Source organism: Kogia breviceps, chromosome 4 (assembly GCF_026419965.1).
Source record: "Kogia breviceps isolate mKogBre1 chromosome 4, mKogBre1 haplotype 1, whole genome shotgun sequence".
Lineage (NCBI taxonomy): Eukaryota > Metazoa > Chordata > Mammalia > Artiodactyla > Physeteridae > Kogia > Kogia breviceps.
The window spans coordinates 148,616,731-148,640,192 of record NC_081313.1 but is presented as its reverse complement, the minus strand read 5'-3'; the positions used below and the strand labels follow the sequence as shown (position 1 = coordinate 148,640,192).

At 41.5% G+C, this 23,462-nt stretch overlaps 1 long non-coding RNA gene and 2 pseudogenes across 3 annotated transcripts in view; 2 read left to right on the top strand and 1 right to left on the bottom strand.

The window, feature by feature from the left end:
- LOC131755467 (RNA/RNP complex-1-interacting phosphatase-like) overlaps nt 1-2,867 on the top strand; it is a 289,322-nt pseudogene extending 286,455 nt beyond the window's left edge.
- LOC136794088 (uncharacterized) overlaps nt 1-23,462 on the bottom strand; it is a 50,401-nt gene that overhangs the window by 16,319 nt on the left and 10,620 nt on the right. For 2 of the 3 annotated variants that reach the window (XR_010840386.1, XR_010840388.1), the window contains exon 4: nt 19,263-19,309. This is a non-coding gene — a long non-coding RNA (uncharacterized lncRNA). Of the gene's footprint in view, nt 1-16,831; nt 18,543-19,262; nt 19,310-23,462 lie in introns of those variants that run through there. The other variant, XR_010840387.1, reaches the window with a different exon arrangement.
- LOC131755492 (RING finger protein 11-like) lies at nt 22,128-22,792 on the top strand (annotated as a pseudogene).

Sequence of the window (23,462 nt, the reverse complement as noted above, 5' to 3'; positions counted from 1 at the left end):
CGCAGGCTTAGCGGCCATGGCTCATGGGCCCAGCTGCTCGCCGGCATGTGGGATCTTCCCGGACCGGGGCACGAACCCGTATCCCCTGCATCTGCAGGCAGACTCTCAACCACTGCGCCACCAGGGGAGCCCCCTGGCAGGCGGATTCTTAACCACTGCGCCACCAGGGAAGTCCCTGGATTTCAGCTTTGAACTGCTCTCTCTGGGAAAGATTTGCTCTTTGTACAGTTATTCTAACAGTTCATCCACTCCTCAGTATTCAATAGGAGCCGTGGACATCGCTTAGAAAGACAAAACTTCATTGAAGACCTTCAGAATGGTCCCATCAGAAAGTAAGTTGCATATTATATGTGATCTTTGTGGTTAGGAAGATCTATTCTTATATCATTTAAGTTGCACATATCCCTTCTTCTTGTACCTTGCTCGAGGAAACCTAAACAAATAGGAATGGGCGGGCGGATGGAATTGTTATTTTCACGGGCCAAAATATAGTCCTAAATTGGCTACTGAATTTGCAGACCAGTAATATTTTGTGGAAACATGCTGTTTGAGGAATCGGGATTCCAGTGTATCCAGAGCAAGTGGTTTTGAAGACTCAGAGCACATGATGGAACCAGTTCACACAGCTAATAAGTCTGTTAACCAAGGACCGAGGTATAACCTACCTCGGACGCCAGGTTACCTAACATCTCAGCATTTCCATACCCAGACCCAAGATTTGCAGCAATCAGAAAGGTATCTCTGCTTTCCCTTTTTCTAGAATTGAAATAGAAATTAATACTATAAATTAGCGCAAACACATTATACTGTGAAGAACTGATGTTTTCTTGCTGATCAGTGTCAACCAGGAGGTATTGTATGTTCCATAGTTTGCATTTAGGGCTGGAAAATCAAGTATAGGAGGGGGAATAGGTGATTTTTCAGAGGCAGTTGGGAAGAGGACTTAGAAATTTTCATTGATTCTTAAACTTAGTTTAAACCAATAATTTGATGTGAGTGTCAGAAAGGATCTTACATTCTTAGGCTGCATTAATAGTGGTATAGTCTTCAGAATAAAGAAGGTTGCTTTATTTAAAGAGTAAATACAAATTATAGGGAAAATGGTAAAATTCCAGTAGAGAAACTTGCAAAGGGGTTGAACACATAAATCACAAACATACTTTTACTTGGGAAACAGGAAAAACCTCAATACAATTAAAACAACAACAGTGTTTGCTATTTGGCTGTTAATTTAGCAAGTGTTTGACAAGGTAGTCCAGTGTATTGATTGTCCGGCTGGACCTGGGTGTGCATCCTGGCTCTGCTGTTCACCCTGTACGTAGTCTTGAGTAAGATCTCTAAATTCCTATTTTCTTACCAGTTAGATGGAAATGTTAATAATATTATAAGTAAAATTTTAATAACATATACCTTGGGATTATTGTTGATTATTACATGAGTTAATAAAGTACTTTAGCATATTGTAAACTTTCAGTTTTCAAAAAGATGTTTGGCATTTTTAGCAGATGTAAACATTTCAAAAAGGTGTTGCTTATGTTGCCAGGGGCACTGAAAAATGATATAGCCCTTTTGAAACATAACTGTAATAGCCATAAAAATGTTCATACCTAGTAATTCTGCCATGAGGTTACAGAAATACTTAAAAATATGGAAAAATCTACATGCGTTTAATCATTCAGCACATTCCTCAAACTCCCTACTATGTATCAGACCCTGGACTAGGTGCTTCGGATACAGTTGTATATGTTCTGGGATGTTAATCCCAGCATTTTTTACAGTAGTGGAAAAATTGGTAGCAGTTTGCATTTCTAATGATGAAGAATAGCTAAGTAAATTATTATATCCATACTATGATATTTTATAAAACCATTGAAAGTGATAGCTTACTTATGATAAGTGAAAATAATAGGTTATGATTCAGCAGTCTAAAAAAGATGCTAGGGGGAAAAAGACCAAAAGTAAATATTAACCAGTTTACTTAGATTAAGTGGGAATGAGGGGTTTTGGGGGGTGTTTACTTTTCTCAGATTTCCAAATTTTCTTTTGTATGATTATATTAGATTTACTGATGTTGCTTTTGAAACAATTAAATTTTAACTTTCCAAGTTTGTTGCATGTGCCATGGTTAGAATTTCTACATGTTATAATTAATTTATATATGTATTTAGTTACAAAGTGAAAGTAGGCTCCTGGTTTCAAAAATAAATAGCTTATTCTGTTTCCTGTCAACCTTGCCACACTTGGAGAGAATGTATCTGATTAGAATAGTATGTGCATTTATCTCTATAGGGAAAGGTGGAAAGGCTTCTGGGAACCTACAGTGTGCCGAGGCATTGTGGTGGGTAACTGAAGTATAGCATCTTAATTTACCTTCAAAACAATCCATGAAGATGGAAGGTATTATTAGCTCTATTTTATAAAGAACTACAAAATCCAAAATTAAGCAATTTTATCTGCTAAAATCACACAGGTAGAAAACAGTAGAACCAGAGTATCTATGTATAATTTTATAAAACTTATTATGTATATTGATGAAAACGAATAATGGTGTATTCCTTTTGTTTAAGAAAATTTTCACAGAATCAGAACATTTACCAGAGAGGCCATGTTCCTCCTCCTGGTCCCCACGGATAGGACCGTTTACACAGGAGGTACTCTTGGAATGTAAAGCCAAATGCCAGTCAAGCAGCTGAGAACAGAAGGTGGTATCCTGACGGTTACTACAGACTACCCTATCCGACCTCTTATAGACGGACCAAGTGACACAAGCCTACCGTGGAAACCTATCTAGAGACAGAACAGGACTGAAGACAGCCAGAGTGACTTTTTATAAGATCAGGTCAAATGAGGTTTATAATCTCTTTTAGTGCTCCCTTATGTGTTCGAGCTTAAGGAAAACTTATATTGATACTTAGCTCCGCTGATAAATTTGCAGTATTTACAACAGTGAAGGAAATAATCTGTCATTCCGGTCTTAAATTTTTTTAAAGGAGGATGATATTTTAGAACTGATAAAAAGTGATAAAGGGCATCCCTTGTAAATTATTTTTAAAAATTCTATCTTCCTCTTCTGGTGTATTTCCTTCTGAATAGACTTGTAATGTTAGTGTGTGTGTGTGTGTGTGTGTGTGTGTGTGTGTGTGTGTGTGTGTGTGTGTGTGTGTGTGTGTGCGTGCAGAAAATTTTTAGTATTTTTGTCACGTTCTGTTACTACCCAATCATCAGGGTATCTTCACCCCTCCCAAAAAAACTGTTCAAGATTTCTATTAAAATCTACCTAGGAGATAATCTCTTTAGAACCTAATCACTATTTGTAATTAGTTGTAGTAGTTTTGTGATTAGACATTTGTTTCTTTCTTTTGGCAGCCTATTGTTGGATTTGACCAATTTCCTTTCACTGAGTTGTCAGATATGCCATCTAACACTGGATAAACTTTTAGGGATTGATTGTCAATTGAGGAGAGACCAATTGACAAACGTAAATGCTCAATGCTGGGTAATTTACCTGGCAGGGTAATTGTTATGAACTGGGTGGAGCTACTCAGAAAACTTGAAAACTTCTGTAGACTATAAAGGTTGCTTGATGAACAGAATAGGGTGCGACATTTGAAGCCTGGAATATCTGGGGAGACCTGCATGGCTCCTCGTGTTGTTGCTTCTTTGGTGAACGTAACCTTCTGCAGTCTTTCTCCACTTGCCTCTCACAGCGGAATGATGCCTTGACCTTGACTTTTTCTAAGTTGCCCCTTCTGCTAGTTTACCTCTGGAACACACAGCTGGATCACGTGGGAGCTGTTCATTATTTTTAGTTGCAGAGGAAGCCAGAAACCTTTGTTTGCTCAAGAAAGGGTCTAACTGTCATGACATCATAAGCCTTGGTAAATATTTGATGAATACTTGGGCAAGTTGGCTTCATTGTTTGAGTCTCTGATTTTGAAGCGTTGTATCATGGAAAGTCTGATACTGCATATGATACTTGTTTTCTCTGTTCTGTGTTATAAATGAACATCCTGCGGAACCTGACCCTGAGGAAGTGCTCTAACTCAGCTACTCCCTGGTCTGTGTCTGATGAGCTCAGTCAGGTTGCTACCTCTCATCTAGGTGGTGGCTCAGAAAGTGTTTTTCTGCCCGCCACATTTAACAGAGATACAAGAGTTCTTCTTGCCAGAAGGCTGCGCTGTGGAATTGTTCCTTCACATACATCGTGAACTCTCCCTTGGAAAGATACTGGAGCAGCAAGACAACTGGTGAGGCAAAAAAAAAAAAAGTGCCACCAGGGACAGGCATGGGAGTCCAGCTAATCGAATAGTTTTAAGGAGTTCCTTGGCAAGCAGTTTCTGAGGAGGACTTTGCCAGCACAAGTGTCACCTTAAGCACTGCCACCTTTGAAAACCTTCTTTGATCGTGTTGTCCTCTCTGTCCCCATCCCATTTCATTTATCAACACAGCTTATTGAAAACCAGTCTCTGTTTGCCATCTCGTGTCTCATTTGCTCTTCAGCACACTGTGTTTCTGGCTTCTGCTCACGTCACACCACTGAAAGTCCTCTGGCTAAAGGGACGAGCAACCTTTGTGAAAGGTCTTTAGTGGTCTGTCTAAGCTTTTAAATTTTTTATTTTTATTAAAAAAAAAACACAGGTTAAGTATTGGGTTGGCCCAAAAGTTTGTTTGGGTTTTTCCGCAGGATGCTACGGAAAACCCAAACGAACTTTTGGGCCAACCCAATAGTTTAAAATTCAAATAGTTCTACCGAGATTTCTGTGAAAAAGAGTAGTCTTCCCATCAGCACCCCTGCCCTATCCCCTGATTGTCACTCCCCAGGGCAATCACTTTAAGTAGTTTTGCATTATTTTCTACCCAAAGGCAACCACTTTAAGTATTTTAGCATTATTTTCTAATATTTGCCTCCATATTTAAACACTAGGCTTATATTACCACGTCTTGATTTCTCAGTTTCTGATACTATCTATTGACTTCCTACTGTGGAAGATGAGAATTTAGCTCTTTCCCATCATCTGTCCACGTACACACTTCTGTTCCCCTCATCTTTTCAGGATAGTTATTTCCCAACTTTTGGTGAAATCAGTATTCTAAGTTTATGTTATTTGCTAGGTAAGTATCATTCACCTCTGAACCATCGTGTACGAGTATGTCTCCATTCTTTACACCGTTTTCAGTTTTGTTTGCGTCTTTTCCTCTGAACCTATCACTAATTCATCCTCCAAACCTCTAACACCACTGTCACATTTCTCAGTGTGGACAGGGTAAACACATCAGATTCTTTTCTGTTTGAAATCTTTCCTGGATTGATTGGACTTGTTCTTGACCTGTTCTAGGTTGGGCACTGTTTTTAGTTTGCCAGGGCTGCCATAAAAAAGTACCACAGACTGGGTGGCTTACATAACAGATGTTTATTTTCTCACAGTACTGGAGGCCAGAAGTCCAAGATCAAGGTGTTGGCAGGGCTGGTTTCTTCTGAGGCCTCTCTCCTTGGCTTGTAAATGGCCATCTTCTCCCTTGGTCTTCACATGGTCTTCCCTCTGTGTCTACGTGCAGATTTCCTTTCCTTATAAGGATACCAGTCATAGTGGATTAGTGCCCACCCTAATGACCTCATCTAAACTTACCTCTTTAAAGATGCCATCTCCAAGTACGGTCACATTCTGAAGTCCAGGTGGTTAGGATAACTTCAACATATGACTTCTGCAGGAGCACAGCTCAACATGTGACAGGCACGTCGGTGGTTTTCTACACCTGAGCCGTAGCTCTTGCCCTGAGATTTCTCTTTGCCTTCACCCTGCTCCTTTCTTATGCCCCTCTTCTGTGTCCTGGATCCACAGCGGCTGCGTTCATGGTTTACTTCCCTGTTTGGTGGAGCATATCCTTCCATGGTTTCCCAAGGATTAATGGGATGTAAATTTTTGAGGCTTTTGCATGTCTGAAATGGGTTTATTTTATTCTTCCACTGCACTAGTAGTTTGATAGACTGAACAATTGTAGGTAAGCACTTTAAAATGCATTTATTCATTGTTTTCCAGAGTTCATTGTTGCTGTTTGAAGCCTTGTGCTATTCCGATTGCAGAACTTTTATTTGTGACCTGTAATTTTTCTTTCTGCAACTTTAGGATCTTTGTTTCAGGTGTCCTGAAAGTTCATGATATGACTTAGCGTGGGTATTTTTTAAATTCATAATGCTAGATACTAAGTGAGGTCTTCCAGTCTGGCAGGCTATGTGCATCAGTTCTGGGAAATTTTCTTTTCGCTTTATCTTTTCTATTTTCTTTTTGGGGAACTTCTACTGGTGGACTATTGGATTTTCTGAAATGTACCTCTAAGTTAAGTATATTTTTTTTTCTTTTATTTTCCAGTTTTAATCTTTCCTTTTTTTTAAATCAGAAGAATTTTCTCAGCTTTATTTCCACCCTTCTGTTGATTGTTTAGGTTTTCTGCTACATATTATATACATATTTCTTCTGCTATATATTTTTTAAAATAAATTTATTTATTTAGTTAATTTTGGCTGCATTGGGTCTTTGTTGCTGCACGCAGGCTTTCTCTAGTTGCAGGGAGCGGGGGCTCCTCCTCGTTGCACCACGTGGGCTTCTCATTGTGGTGGCTTCTCTTGTTGCCGAGCATGGGCTGTAGGGCACGAGGGCCTCAGTAGTTGTGGCCCATGGGCTCAGTAGTTGTGGCTCGTGGGCTCTAGAGCGCAGGCTCAGTAGTTGTGGTGCACGGGCTTAGTTGCTCCACAGCATGTGGGATCTTCCCGGACCAGAGCTCAAACCCATGTCTCCTGCATTGGCAGGCGGATTCTTAACCACTGTTCCACCAGGGAAGCCCCCTGCTATACGTTTTTAATCTCCAAGAGCTAGCTCTTCTTTTCTGAATGTTTTTTTCCCAGGCATTTCATTCTTTTATTGTTTTAAATGAATGCATTATCTTGTCTCTCTCTAAAGTTATCAATTTTTAAGTTTCTTTTGTTCCCTGTCAGCTGTTTTTGTGTTGTCCTGTTTGTTGATGCCTTTCTCTCCTTTTAGATGTGATCTTGAAATATCTGGTGATCTTTGCCTGTCATTTAGTACTTAAGATTGAGGCACTCAGGGCTTCCCTGGTGGCGCAGTGGTTGAGAGTCTGCCTGCTGATGCAGGAGACAGAGGTTCGTGCCCGGGTCCGGGAAGATCCCACATGCCGCGGAGCGGCTAAGCCCGTGAGCCATGGCCGCTGGGCCTGCGCGTCCGGAGCCTGTGCTCCGCAACGGGAGAGGCCACAACAGTGAGAGGCCCACATACTGCAAAAAAAAAAAAAAAAAAAAAAGATTGAGGCACTCAGGGCTGATGGAAGTGTATGGTAGACTTGTAGTAAGGTGCTCAGTCACCTTGACTTTTTTGTTTAGTTTCCCCTTGCTGCACACAATGAGGTTTTATTTTTCTCCATTCTGAGAGTTAATATCTTTGACATTTTTATTGCGCTCTCTCTCTCTCTCTCTCTCTCTGTGTGTGTGTTTGTGTGTGTGTTTGTATGTGTGTGTGTGTGTGTCTACCATTCATCATCCCTCCCATTCTCTTGTGTTCTTAATGTTTAGGTGTCTTATTTTCTTGGTAGGGTTTGAGTAAAGCGTAGAGATATAGGCATGAGTTCAGTCTAGCCAGTGTAATGAGACTTTGCCAATTAAATTGGTTTTGGGTTTAACCTCAGTCTGGTAAGCTTGATTTTTATGCATCATGTCCCAGGAGTGTAGGCCATTCAGTGCCCTAAGTCATGATTTGGACCCACAAAATCAACTACAAACACTCCTGCTCTGGAGGTAGGCCCTATCTAGATCCTGTCTGAACCACCTTTCTAATGTAATTCTAACAACTGCCCCAGAATTATGTCCTAAAACAAGCTCATTAATGTTATTCCCCTCTTGGAAATCTTTAATGGCTTACGGCCTTCAGAATCCCTTTCCAACTCCTTGTCAGGGCCCTGTGTGATCTGACTCCCAGCTGAGTTTTCAAAGCCTCTGCCGTGTTCCACTCCATGCTTCAGTGTGCCGGCCATTTCTTGACCACAACATTATACATGTTTATGCCGCAGTATCTTTCTCTTTCAGGTTGTTCCCTTGGCTACAATGGCTCTCCTATGGCCTCTGTGCACAAATCATTCTTGAAGCCCCCTCTCCTCAGTAAAGCCTTCTCTCCCAACCCTACCCCCCTACTGAATTACTCCTTTTTCTACAAGGTACCGTGTATCACTATTTAGCATTTATTTCATTTATAGCTCCTGTTATGGGAAACACAGCTTCTAAGAATGGTCTCAGATTCCCTCAACCTCCTCCCCCTCTCTGAAGGTGCCATCTGCCCCCTGGACCACACTCCCCTGTTTTGCCTTTGCCAGCAAACCTAATTAGCACTCTCTGAGCTGACTAGAGCCCAGGTGAAACTCCGGGCCTCCATACCAAGCCCTCTCCATTCTCAGCCATCCCTCCATGTTAGAGTTGGAGGAGATGCTACATATCAGGCCACAACTCTGGCTTTCTGAGCTGCTAGAGAAGGGTGAGATGATGAACAGAAGTGTAGAGCAGTTGTCTCCCATGGAAGGAGCCTTGATTGATTAATGAAATGCATAAGACAGGAGGAAGCCTGGCAGCAAATTCCTGCTTCTTTCTCCCTTCTGTGGATTACTCTCAGGAATGGTTTTTCCTTTCAAGCCTCCCAAAGAAAGTCCAGCTTGCTGAGTGAACATATATACCAAACAACCTGTGTGTCTTTTTGTGTCATTGTGAAGCCTGTTCCTCACCCTCACAACTCTGTTTTTACATACAACCCCCCCCAAAATACCAGCATTTTAATCCTTGCCTCAGGCTCTGCATTCTAGAAGACCTCTGCAAGACAAATGTAACACATTTAAAATTCATAAATGTAGGGACATCCCTGGTGGCGCAGGGTTTGAGACTCCGCCTGCTGATGCAGGGGACATGGGTTCGTGCCCCGGTCTGGGAACATCCCACATGCCGTGGATCGGCTGGGCCCGTGAGCCATGGCCACTGAGCCTGTGCATCCGGAACCTGTGCTCCGCGACGGGAGAGGCCACAACAGTGAGAGGCCCGCATACCACAAAAAAAGAAAAGAAAAAAAAAGTAAAAAATATTGAAAGATTTTCAATCAATCTAATCTGCCTAATCAACCTTCGAAAATATTCTATCAACTTATACTCCACTCACAGTGAAACATTTATTGGGTTTCCATTATGTGCCTGGTATCATGCTGGAGGTTGACAGTATGTATTTACATTTTACACAATACCAAAAAAAGCCTGAGAGAGATAAGAGTGGAGCTCAAGTATAACATTTGCTCACAGTATCAGGCATAGTGATCTGTACCCGTTAGAAAAACTGTGAATCCTGCCTCAAATGGAACAGCAAAGAACAGCATGTCCTACAGTAGGGTCTGAATGTATAATAGCATACTAAATTCCATTGTTATTTATAATAGGAAATGTTTTTTGTTAGTTTTACTTTTTAGTTTCTAATTTCTGAAAGTATCTTACATACACGGTTAGTAACCTTCACAACCATTTGAGCTGGGTAAACGGAGTCAGGAAGGTCACAATTATTCAATGAGTGAATGAATGAGTAAGAAGGTCACTAGCTTCAACGTATCTGGGACAGTCATCGTCTAACCAAGTTTCAATCCACAAGCATTTATTTACAATTCTGAAAACTTCCACATAATTACAAATGGGACAATATTAGTAAATTACTATTTGGATAAAGAAAAGATACATGCTAGCTCAACAGAGTTTACAAACTTACAATTAGGCACATTCAATTTGGTGCTAAGTCATATAATATTCTTTTGCAATTTATGAAAAATATCCAATAGGCATGTAATGGCCAAAAAGTACAAATGATACAAATATCTACACAAATGACAATGTACAAATTGTGACATAAATCTATCAGAAACTAGAAAATCTGTGTTGGTCTTATAGTTCCAGCTTGCTAAAAGATACAGGCTTTGGGTGGGAACACAAAAAAATCCAGACCTGGCCATAACAAGGTTTCCAGAAAGTATGGGAACTAGCATAGAGTAGGCCTCTGGATGGGAGTGGGTCCAACATGAGATATAACAATGCCTTCATGGGTATGTAGTATGCTGGGATGGAAAATATAGGAGGAAGGCATATTTGGAGAATCAGACAGCTAAGTATTTGACACTAACAAAATCGACCAGTATCTGATACCGCATCAGGAAACATGCAAGGGTTTGAGGGATTCCAGTATTTAATTAAATCAAAATGGGACAATGGGAAGAATTAAGGACAGCCTCAGGGGTAGATGAACTGGCTATGTTACACCAAGCCAGGTCTCGGTTAAGTTGATGGGTTTAAAATGCAGAAAGTGGGTATACCGGACAAGACAATACCCTAACTATAAGAATAAAGGTTTAGGTCAGGGTAGAGCTTGATGTTCCTAAGTGTTGAAATAGAGCTCTTTAGTTTCTTCCTCCTACATGTAAGATTCTTTTAGAGGTTAAGATGAGGCTGAGCCTGCAAGCTAAAGTTAAATGGCTGGAACTAGGGAGAGAAAATAGGTTACATAGGCTTGGAACCAAGGAAAGCCTAACTAAGGGTTTGCCTACATCGAATTGAATGTTGGAACTGAGTATTTTAATAGGCAAACATTTGAGTGATACCAAAATTTGTCATACCACACTTGCCCCAATCTCACACCACCCACCCTAACCTGCAGTAGCTATGGGTCCCTTGATGTCCATGGAAATATAGAGAAAAGAGACACTGATCTGGCTTGCAGGTATTTAGTAAGTTGTTAGCCTCAGGTCACATAGTAGTATCATGTAAACAGGCCTTCTGAAGTAGGAAGCTTAGGGGAAAAATCCTGAGAAAAACTTAAAAGCTTAAGCCACATCTCTATACTACAATACCTTTCACAATTTCTTCTCAGAGAAGCATCATCCCCATCAGGGAAAAAACTCATATCTCATAATAGGAAAAACAGGCCTAAAAATTAAATATGTGTCTTTGGAGGTCCCATCTATGGGATATCTTCCTGGTACTGGAAAAGTCCCCAGAAAGATCGATCTTTGCACCCCTGAAAGCTGACCACCAAGGAAAATGACTAGATCCATAGATTTCCTCCCTCAAACCAGCTTACCTCACATATAAATCATTAGCAACTCAGCCCTTACTGACATTATCACAGTCACAAGCGTGGTGAGGGAGAAAAGCACTAACCAGGGCAACTAAAACAGAGGCAATCCAGGCCAAGTTGGGCTGATGGCACATATCAGCTCCTTACGCTTGGGTGCATAATGCGACTCACCACAATGCCTTTTTCACAGACCCTCTTTACAGTTTCTCCACAAAATCCAACAGGTCAAGTTAGTTCATGATGCTTCAAGATAAACCATTGTCAAGAGAAAAACATGCAATATGTCTTACAATGTGGGAGTCCTTAAAAATATGACAAGGAAATAACCCTGTAGACAAAACCAGAGCATTTAGAAAAATCTGTATTTTATAAACATTCCAGTGAATGCTATAAATAAGGTAATATGACATAAAACAAAATGAAAAATATATGTAAGACTGTTCTCTTTAGTGTACAGAATTCACGGCAGTTGCTGCACTATCGAGCTACTTAAATATATCTATAACTGTCTGTTCTGGTAATACAAAATGAGGCCAAAGTGTGCAACTTGTTTCCCACAGAAAACAAAAAATCTACACGAATCTCTTTTCTCCTGTGCCTTTTCACCTTACCTGCTCCCAATTCTCCACGAATGTCCTCTTCTTTCTCTAATTATTCTCCTCTTCATTTTGCTTGGCCTTGCACCCAAGCATGCAAGATGGAGAATCCTAGAGGTCTGAGATTCTAGAGTGGCTGTTTGCAAGGGGTAGGATATTACAGTAACTGCCACACTGTATATACTTCTGTGCAAAGAAAAAGGGACAGTATTTAGAATGTCTCTCACACATAAAAGAGCTGGATGGCAGGATACTTGTGTGGCCCAAGGAACTGGAGGTAGCAAATTATGGGCAAAAGAATTGCAACCAAAGGCTGGAAGAGGAAAGGTTTGCAACCAGCTCTGTTTCCTTGCTCTCTGGTATTTGCTTCCAACGGGCTGAGTGTATTTTGTGAAGCATCAAGCACTGAGAAGAAGACTCCTGCTGCTGGAAGTTGACAGGAAGTAACATCCATGAAGGTAAGCATGCAAGATCTAGGCTTGTCCTAGAAACAATGCCCATAATGAAAAAAAAAAAAAAAAAAAAGGAAAGCAGAAGAGAAATGTAAGTCGCAAGTCCCACCGGGCCCAGCTTAGCCCAGCCCAAGGAAGGTAGGAGTCAAGGAGATGAAACTAAAAGAGCCTTGGACCACAACATTCTCCACAAGGTACACTCAACAAACTTCACCCTACTCTTTAACCAAGTTACAGAAAGAGCGTCTTCATCCCTACTTTTGCTCCTTAAAAACTGCTCTAAGTTCACTAATTAGACAGATATGATTTCAGAACAACTGTAATAGTTCAAAGTTGATGGCTCTTTCCTTCCTAAGGATATTAATGATAAATATACATATATATATATCTAAGTATATGATACATAAAATATAATACTCTGTAGAATATAAGTAACTGTTAATTATATCAATGAACGTCTGTAAGAAATGTTGCAATGATTTCCCTAATGTTAAGAGCCTGGGGGAGGTAAATTTGTCTTCTAGGATATCCTCCCCGGAGCTCAGAAATTTAGGTGTTGTTATAGCTCTCCTACACTCTCTTCACCCAATCCTGCCTTCCTGTTGGGGATCGGACCTCCCTATTGGCTATCTCATACCTGTAAACTGCCTGCTTTGTGACATCCCTCTCCTACCAAACCTACTACCACTTGGTAGAGTCTTCGGGTTTCTGTGGAGTTGTTTGTAAATAAATTTGGATCATCACAAGTGACCAGTGACCAGTAACCAGTGACCTTTGTACTGGACACATGCGCCGTTCAGCTGCAGCCACTCAGACATCCTCTAGTGTTGTCTCCTCATCCCTTGTATCTGCAGTTGATGTTTCCTCTTCTTCTCTGACCATGTCAGGTGAGAAAAGAAACTTTTGAAAGTTTTTCATTACATTTATTTTGCCCCTACATTTAGTAGTGGATTCAAAATAGCATGGAATAATGAGGGAAAGTATTGAACTAGAAGTCTGGAGACCGAAGTTCAGTTTTGATTTTGACATTTACTATCTGTGTGACGTTGGACAAATCACTGACTGTCTCACAAAGCATGTTTTTTTCCTTATCTGTTACATTAGAGAATAAAAAGTCAGGGAACAAAGTCAAGGCAGAAGAGAAGCCAACAATTCCCAAGACGAAGCGAAAGAAACACCAAACTGAGCTTATCCAAGAGAGCTTTAAAAAGCCTCGAACGTCCCTAGCCACGCGCATGCTGGAGTCTGTGACAGTTTTTCACGCACTGGGGAAGAAGAATGATAAGAACACTGGGCTCTCTTCCTGTCGGGTCTTGGGAAATTCAATCAACCCTAAAGACCGCCAGCCACCCCCAGCGATCCAGCCATGGCGGCATACCCCACGTGAGGGTCAGGGTCCTGAGAAAACTCAAGGCCAAGCCCAGAAACCAGACAGCAGTGCTGAAAAAGAGTGTCCATCTCCATCCCAGTATGAGCTGCCTCCTCCTGGGAAGGTCAACTGGATGCCTCTGCCTTTTTCTGCCTGGGACAAGCCTCAAGCTCGACCTGCTCCTCGGAGGCCACAGTCTCTGGCCTCACATCGGCCTGCTGTGGCTGACCGTGCCCAGCCTGCTGCTACTAACCCAGCTCAACCTGCTGCAGTGAGTTCACCCCAGCCACCTCCTGCCTCTTTGCCAGGTCCCGCCAAACCAGCTCAGCCAACTGCGACCAACCCAACCCAAGCGGGTTGGACCGACCATACCCAGCCTAGTGTCCGTCCGTCTGCTGCTCCGAGGCCTGCACCGAACAAAACTTCACCTTGCACTTCTCTCCAGCGGGAGCCTGTTCCCCCTGCTCTGACTAAGCGCCAGTCCCCACCGGAGCTCCAAACCCCATTTCTATTCCAAGACTTCAGGAAGCACCAAATTCAATGGAGGCAACCCAATGTTTCTGAGCCAGTAATGTCAACGCCCATCGAACAAGAGCAGAGGCCAGAGCGGGAGGCCATGAAGAGGCGGCTCAACAAGAACGTGAGAATGCTGCCAAATACACCTCTCTGGGGAAACTGACGTTTTTCACTGAGAGGGAAAAAGAAATGGAAATTGCTGACTACTACGGATACGTACAGTAAGAGCTGCTAGGATTGTTGGTGACACCTTGGGTACCACCTGTTCTTCCATATATAGATAAAGAAGATAGGTATAAATTTCTCTATTTTGATATATTTAAAAACAATAAAACTGAATAAATGTAATAGAATTAATAGATGAGTAATACATCTTTTGAATTTTGAAATGCTGCTAACTGTGGCGTGTTTTTGTTTGGACGGGTTTGCAATCAAAGTCTGCATGTGAAAGGAAGGGCTCAAAGTTGGATGGGAGAGGCAAGGAAAGGGGAAAAAATGGATAAAAACTGAGGAAAGAGGAAGGAACATGGCCCAGGGCTAGGAAGGCCAAAAGAGATTTATGGATTTATGAAAGGAAGCAGGAGTGAGGATGAAATGGCAGAAGTAAAAAGCAGGGTCAGAGGTCAGGGTTGAAAGAACAAAATTTGAGTAGAGTTGAAGATGACAGAAGATGAGTCTAGGTTTCCTAGGAGAAACAGAAAAAGTCTCTTGGGGAGGTTGGCCTTAAGTCTCACAACCACCAGATAGGTATGTATGGAAAGAAGAGGTTCAGGACACATCTCTGAAAGGTTTGAGTTGCCTTATGCAGGTGTGACCATAGTGGGGGAATAGGGAAATCTACCAGAGAAGTGGCTCGGGCTCCGAGTTATCCTAGGGGCAGCTGACGACAGGGGCAGAGCCGAGGGAACTGCTGCATCAGGAGGCCCACCAGTAGGGCCTGGTATGTACATCACCATGTACTCAACACCTAAGCACCAGGGCAGCCAATGCACTACTCAGTTAATCCTGGCAACAACAGGCAAGGTCAGTATTCCTGTGCCACTTCACTTAGAGAGGTGCAGCAGAGGGCTGAGGTCACATCGCATGTGGAGGTACAAGGCCTCAATTGGAGGCCCAAATGCCTCCGAAGTCCTCAGTATTTGCAAGTGCCCGCAGGTGGCCAACCTGGCTTTCAGAGCACAGCATCCTGAGGTTACTGGTGGATGAGATTAAACTTCTGGACGGGCCTAAATATGAACTTGAGGGGCTTCCTCCATGGACCAGGGCACGTGCTGCCTTCTGTAAACATCACCATCAGCTGAAACGCACGAGAAAAATGCGAGGGAAGCGGCCACTCTCACGGGTGAGAGTGGTGGGGGCACACACACTGGGCAGCCGCTCCAACAGCCATAGGACGCAGGCGCCCACTGTCTCAGGGGCTCCCTGTGAGGCCTCGTGGGGCAGCTCGAGGGACTGAGGATGGGAGAGAGCAGCAGGGGTGGGCGTCAAAAGGAATGTAGTGGGGAGAAGGGAGAGATGGAGACAGTGGACAGTGACTATGGGAAATCTGGCAATTTTCATTATCAAAATTATTTTTTGAGATGTCATTCACATGCCATAAAATTCACCTTCTGAAACTGCAAATTCAGTGTCATTTCGTACATTCACAAGCCTATGCAACCATCACCATCATCTAACCCATCATGTTTTCATCACCCGAAAAAGAAGCCCCCGTAACCATCAGCAGGCCCTCTTCATCCCCTCCTCCTTCAGTCCCTGCAACCATTCATTTGCTTTCTGTCACTACGGTTTTGCCTTTTCTGGACATTTCATGAAATAATACAAATGTGACCATTTTTCTGGCTTCCTTCCATTAGCATAATGTTTTCAAGTTCGTCCATGTCGTGGCATGTGTCATTACGTCATTCCTTTTTATGACTGTATAATATTTCACATATACACCACATTTAAAACGTTCATTCAGGGCTTCCCTGGTGGCGCAGTGGTTGAGAGTCCGCCTGCCGATGCAGGGGACACGGGTTCGTGCCCCGGTCCAGGAAGATCCCACCTGCCGCGGAGCGGCTGGGCCCGTCAGCCATGGCCACTGAGCCTGTGCGTCCAGAGCCTGCGCTCCGCAATGGGAGAGGCCACAGCAGTGAGAGGCCCGCGTAACAAAAAAAAAAAAAAAAAAAAAAAAAAAAAAAAAAAAAAACAACTACAACAAAAAAAAACATTCATTCATCCACTGATGGGCATTTGGGTTTTTTTCACTAATAATCTCCATTTATTGAGAGTTTACTCTGTGCCAGGCAGCACCAGGCTAAGTTACTAAGACCTTACTTCACAGATGAAAGAGGCTTGGAGAGTGTGAAGAGTTTGTTCAAGATTAACAGGTAGCAACCTGGGGAACTGGGGTTTGAACTCAGGCAAACTTCAGAGTTAATAGATGCACGTGACAGAACTTTAGAAAAGGTACACGGGAATTCAATGAAAAGTCACCCTTTTCCCCACGTTCCCCAGCCATACGTTTCCCTCCTCAGAGACATCTGCTTTTGTCGTGCTGTGGATCCTTCCAAAGAAATATTTATACCCCAGCATGTATGTAATCACAACTGATTGACTAATCTGTCCCACTAATTTTAAATGTAACTTTTATGGTATAATAGATTCTTATACCAATTTATATTACTCTTTTCAGTGCTGTCCTGACTCTTTTTTGCCTATCTTTTATCTTTGCCATTTCTCTAAAAATTTTTTTATCTTTTTTGATTAAAAAATTCCTTTTCTTCTTTGTTTCTCTTAAAGCATTATGCATTAAGTTCATTCAATCGTATTATTTTATTTAATTTATTTAATTAATTTATTTATTTTTGGCAGTGTCGAGTATTAGGTGCAGCACGCAGGCTCTTCGTTGCAGTGCATGGGGTCTTCCCTGTGCCTCGTGGGCTCTCTAGTTGTGGCGCGTGGGCTCCAGAGCACATGGGCTCAGTAGTTGCGGCGTGCGGGCTTAGTTGCCCTGCAGCATGTAGGATGTCAGTTCCCCAACCAGGGATCGAACGTGTATTCCCTGCACTGGAAGGCAGATTTTTAACCACTGGACAACCAGGGAAGTACCCACTCTTATATTATTTTAAATTTAGTCTTCATTTCTGAATTTTTTTCTTTTATTTTGAATTCTGTGCTGAGTTCTATCATCTTACCTAATTCTGGTTTATGCTGTTCTTTCATCTTTTTTTTTTATTATGGTAAAATACACATAAAACAAAATTTAGTATTTCAACCATTTTCAAGTATACAATTCAGTGCCATTAAATACATTCACAGTGCTGTGCAAACATCACCACTCTCCAAATTCAAAATAATTATGTCAAAGAAGATTGAGCAGGACCTCAGAAGGATGGAGGCAGCTGCATAGTCTCTGAATCTCTCCAATCCCTTACATGGAAGAAGATCAACTAAAACCAAACACCCATAGGTGGCATTTATCAGCATTTACCATTTCCAGAACTTTTTCGCCAACCCAAACAGCGACTCTATAGCCATTAAACAATAACTTCCCATTCCCTCCTCGATCCATGTTCTTTCAACTTTTGCATTCTTTTTCCTCACATCTTTTCAAAGGCCCCTCTGAAAGGTTACAGTTTTCATCTGGTTTGTTGACCTGTCTTTTCCAACTTGATTTTATTGTCTGAAGAGATGCTATTCTGCTCCTTATTCTCTTTTTTCTTTCACTACGTCTGTATGGGATTTGATCCCAATCCTTTTCTGTGATTGATTTTTGGATGAAAAGAAGTTTTAAAGCACTTTGAAACGGAGGTGTGAGGCCATGTGGAAACACGTTCTTCATGGCTGTTCCATCAATGCTTCAGTTATACTGTTTTGGAATAACTGTTTTCCAGGAGGCACAAACCAGTGGGCTTTATCATTGGACAGAGTGCAGAGAAAGGACCCCACGGAAGCTGACCACCTTAGCAAAAATGATGTAGTTATGATTTCACCCAAGATTGGTCACAAATCAGCCTGGGAAACTCAATGAACCAGAGACAAGGTATAATGCCGTCTCTCCTTCTCTCTGCCTCAGCTCTCAAGGATGGGTCACCTACATGTTAGCAGTAATTATTATTTGGTTTCTGTTCATAATTACCATCAGAAGACACAGCACTTATGGGCCCAATTACACAGCCCAGCTACACACCATTCTTCTTCACTGTGGCTTCCTGTCCACCAGCAGGAACTTGATTTATATTTGTTCTCCCTTCACCACAGCCCAGGAATTTTTGTGACTGACTCTCAGTCTCACCAGAATCTGTAGCTCTCACTCTGCCCCAACATCCCACCCCATCATTTGCTCCCTGAAGTGTACTCTAGAAATTTAGGTAAACTGGATAATTTACCACTGTTCACCATCTCTTATGAAACCAGAAAAAAAGCAGCTTTCTTATGGAATGATGGACAACTTGTAAAGATAAAACACCAGTCTGCACGAGAAAGGAAAGAAGAGAATGATGGAAATACCTTCTGGAAAACTATTTTTACATGATGTTTTGTTTGTTCCTGATAAATAAATGGAAATCTTCTAAACATTAAAACAAATTCTAAACCACTACATTCAATAATACAGGAATATAACTTTTTAAAAGAATATTCTTTGGCTGCACAGCATTTGGGACCTTAGCTCCCCAACTAGGGATTGAACCCAGGCCTGCTGCACTGGAAGAGCAGAGTCTGAACCACTGGACCACCAGGGAAGTCCCAGGAATAAAAGGAAAAGTTATAAATGCCTTGGTTATACGAACTGGAGATATTTAGTAAGAAGTCATGTATTTTAAATGACTCGGAGCTTTAAAGAAAGGAAGGAAGAAGGAAGGAAGGAAGGAAGGAAGGAAAGAAAGAATGAAGGAAGGCATAAAGAAAAAGGGGATTCCTTGGTGAAGTGGATATAATATCAAAAATCAGTAAATTAATTTTAAAAATGTTAAAAAGAAAAAAAATGCTGAAATCCACTGACTAATTATTCAGGCTGTTATATCTCGCTATTTCCAGATACATCCCTTTATAAACTTTTGGTAAAAGTTTATGTTATGTCAGGACAAATGGATTACAAACTTTTCTCTTTTTCCAAAATTTGAGAAATTCCCCTACACTTCTACCTTCAAATTTTATAAACAGGGAAAAGTAGTGACAACCCTTATACTTACATTCAATTACATCATCTGGTCACATGCCTTCTGTATCAATCAAATATCTACAAAACAACAAAATTCGAGTCATTTGTAAATAAAAAGAAAGGAAACTCAAGTTTTTTCAAAAAAGGTCCAATTTCTCTTAAGAAAATATCAGCACATCTAATCAATAATTATTAAAGAATGATATATACCATGACTACAAAAAGGCTTTATTCCAAGGATGCAAGGATAATGCAACTTTAGAAAATCTATTAATATATTTACATTAATACAATTTAATTAATAAATGAAAGAGAATAAAATACAGGACCAAACTGGCAGATGTTAAAAAGTTATCTGATAACATACAACACTCAGTTTTAGTCAAAATGCTTTGTACACTCAAAACAGGAGACTTAATATGACAGAGTATTCATCAAGAAGCAACAAATAACAAAAAACAAATTAGGATCAATATTAGCATCATATCTAAAAAACCCTATCTAACCAACCATAGGAGCCAGAAGCTTAGGAATCACCGTCACTGACAGCTATTTCTCCCTCATCATCATCCTCAACCCACCACCAGTGTTAACAATGATACTGCCTACATACCTCTAGCATCTGTCCACATCTTTCCACCAAAATGACCATCATACCCTGGTCCAAGCCACCATTATGCCCAATTTCTACAAAAGTCTCCTAACTTGTATCCTCGCTTCCACTCTTTCTCCCCGCAGTGTATTCTCCACTCGGTAGCAAAACGACAGGTTGAAAGTGCAATTGGGTATGTTCCACACACTCACCTTCCACAAGAAAGTTCAATGGTTTTCTATTCCTCTTAAAGTCTGAAACCTTAAACAAGCCTGCACGATCGAGCTCCTACCCACACTTGCAGCTCCATCATCATGACATGCTCCCCCAACAGCCCCACCTCCCTGGCCAGTTCCTCCCACACAGCATATGCTTTCCTCTTATAGGGTCTTGTGCTATTCCTTATGCTCAGAAATCTCTCTCAAACGTCCCTATCTGGTTAATACCTACTCATCCTTCAGACATCAGCTGAAACATCCCTGAATAAACCTTCTCTAAACTCCATGATGAGATCAAATGCTCCCTAAAATATGCTCTCATGGTACCATGTCCCTCTCCTTGGCACTTGTCAGAGTTGTAATTCGACATGCAGAGTATGATTCTTGACTATCTATTCCCTCTCTGCACTGTTAGAATTCACAAAGGGCAGGTCAAGTCTCTTCACTCACAGAATTTCACAAGTCGTTTTGCTAGCACCCAGCACAGTGCTTAAACATAACAGATGCTCAATAAGTATTTCCTGCATGAACAACCATAAATTGGTACAGTGTAGCAACATCCACAGAAGGCATAAGGGCATAAACTCTTTGATGCAGAAGTCCAATTCTGAGTGAAGTTAACTGAGACAAAGCATATATATTCAAAGATGTTCACACAGGAATGTTCATTACTTGGATGTTTTATAACATCAAAAACTTCTGACTTTTATATGTTCATCAATAAGCAAAGGAACAATGCAGCCTTAAAAAAATAAACAAATGAGACCTAATGAAACTTAAAAGCTTTTGCACAGCAGAGGAAACTATGAACAAGACCACAAGACAACCCTCAGAATGGGAGAAAATATTTGCAAATGAATCAACAAAGGATTAATCTCCCAAATATATAAATAGGTCATGCATCTCACTATTAAAAAAACAAACAACCCAATCAAAAAATGGGCAGAAGACCTAACTAGACATTTCTCCAAAGAAGACATACAGATGGCCAAGAGGCACATGAAAAGCTGCTCAACAATCACTCATTACTAAAGGAATGCAAATCAAAACTACAATGAGGTATCACCTCACACCGGTTAGAATGGGCATCGTCAGAAAATCTACAAACAACAAATGCTGGAGAGGGTGTGAGGAAAGGGAACCCTCTTGCACTGCTGGTGGGAATGTAATCTGATACAGCCACTATGGAGAACAGTATGGAGGTTACTTAAAAACTAAAAATAGAATTACCATATGATCCAGCAATCCCACTACTGGGCATATACCCAGAGAAAACCATAATTCAAAAAGACATATGCACCCCATTGTTCACTGCAGCACTATTCACAATAGCTAGGTCATGGAAGCAACCTAAATGCCCATCGACAGATGAAAGGACAAAGAAGATGTGGTACATATACACAATGGAATATTACTCAGTGGTAAAAAAGAACGAAATTGGGGCTTCCCTGGTGGCGCAGTGGTTGAGAGTCCGCCTGCCGATGCAGGGGACACGGGTTCGTGCCCCAGTCTGGGAGGATCCCTGATGCACAGAGCGGCTGGGCCCGTGAGCCATGGCCGCTGAGTCTGTGCGTCCGGAGCCTGTGCTCCGCAACGGGAGAGGCAACAACAGTGAGAGGCCCGCGTACCACAAAAAAAAAAGAATGAAATTGGGTCATTTGTAGAGATGTGGATGGACCTAGAGACTGTCATACAGAGTGAAGTAAGTCAGAAAGAGAAAAACAAATATTGTAGATTAATGCATATATGTGGAATCTAGAAAAATGTTACAGGTGAACCGGTTTGCAAGGCAGAAAAGAGACACAGATGTAGAGAACAAACGTATGGACACCAAGGGGGAAAGTGGGGCAGGGCGGGGGTCGGTGGTGGTGAGATGAAATGGGAGATTGGGATTGACATATATACACTAATATGTATAAAATAGATAACTAATAAGAACTTGCTGTATAAAAAATAAATAAGTTTTAAAAATTCAAAAATAAATAAATAAAATTAATTAGTTAATTAATTATTTTTAAAAAAGAATGAGGTTGGAAGACTGTCAAAACAGCACACAACACAAGATCACACACTCAAGCCCCGGAAGATGGGGAACTGCCTTAATTCCCCCACTTCGGATCACATCTCCATGCCTCACAAGTCTCAGTCTGACTGGGCTAGCTTTGGCAAGGGGACGGAGCTGGATCAGGAGCCGCTACTGCCATATCTGGATCAAGTTCCAGTTTGGGTCTATCATCCAACACCTAGCCAGACATGCCTAGCCACTCAACTGAGAGGAACAAATTAGGATAGCTCAAAGAATAGGCCTCAAACAGCATCAGCCTGAAGGAGTTTATGACCCTGGAAGAAATGGATCAGAAGAAAGGATCCGGGGGACTTCCCTGGTGGTGCAGTGGGTAAAGACTCCACACTCCCAAGCAGGGGCCCCGGGTTCATTCCCTGGTCAGGGAACTAGATCCCACAGGCATGCTGCAACTAAGAGTTTGCATGCCACAACTAAGGAGCCCACCGGCTGCAAGTAAGACACGGTGCAAACAAATTAATTAATCAAATAAAACAAATATTTTTTTTAAAGATCTGGGAGTGTGGGATCTTTATGATGGACTTTGTTTATGCAAACCCAATTTGATTACTGCTGTGTACGCAGATCACCTGGGCTGTACCGGTGACTGGCTGATGAGACCCTTCACGTGCCCCTCCTGCATGGAGACAGTTGATGCAGCACTGCTTCTGTCCTACGAGACTAACTGAGCCAGTGTCTCTCACCTGACTTCAAGCGAACCATCATTTTTGCTGGTTTTGATCTTTTGTCGTTGAGCCCAAAGGGCCAGGGATTGGGAATTAAGATCATGCATGAAAGTTTCCTAAAAATTCCTGAACGGCTGCAGATGTTGGGGAAAAGTATGTGATCTTTTAGAAATTTAGGGGGAAAAGTAGGATGCTATTTTTATGTAAAGCCTTCACCCAGTGTTTAAAAATATAATTGTATTTAGATCTTGTTATTGCTCCAGTACATAGGAATTGTGTAAAGTGTTACAGCAGCTACATATGTTTAACTTGTGTGTCGAAGATTAGAATAAAGATAGTGGTTGTTTTTCCTAAGTGAGATAACTTTCTTCTTCCCCCTACCCAAATTCCTTTCTGAAGTTACTGGCATTTGGGTCAAGGTTTTATTTAAAGCTACATTTTACAACACTGGCACAAAAAAACTAGTTTTATGCTTGTTTGCATACTTCTTTTTTTTGAATAAACATAGAGCATTTATTTTTTACTTTATAGGAACTCCACAAGTTAAGGTCCCATTGTTCTTTGGCTGTGATTGTTGTTACTATTGAGGTTGCTGTTTTCTGTCTTTGCTGGTTCTTTCTAATCTACCATTTGCCATTATTGGCATATGATCATCTCAGGGTCACAAGATGGC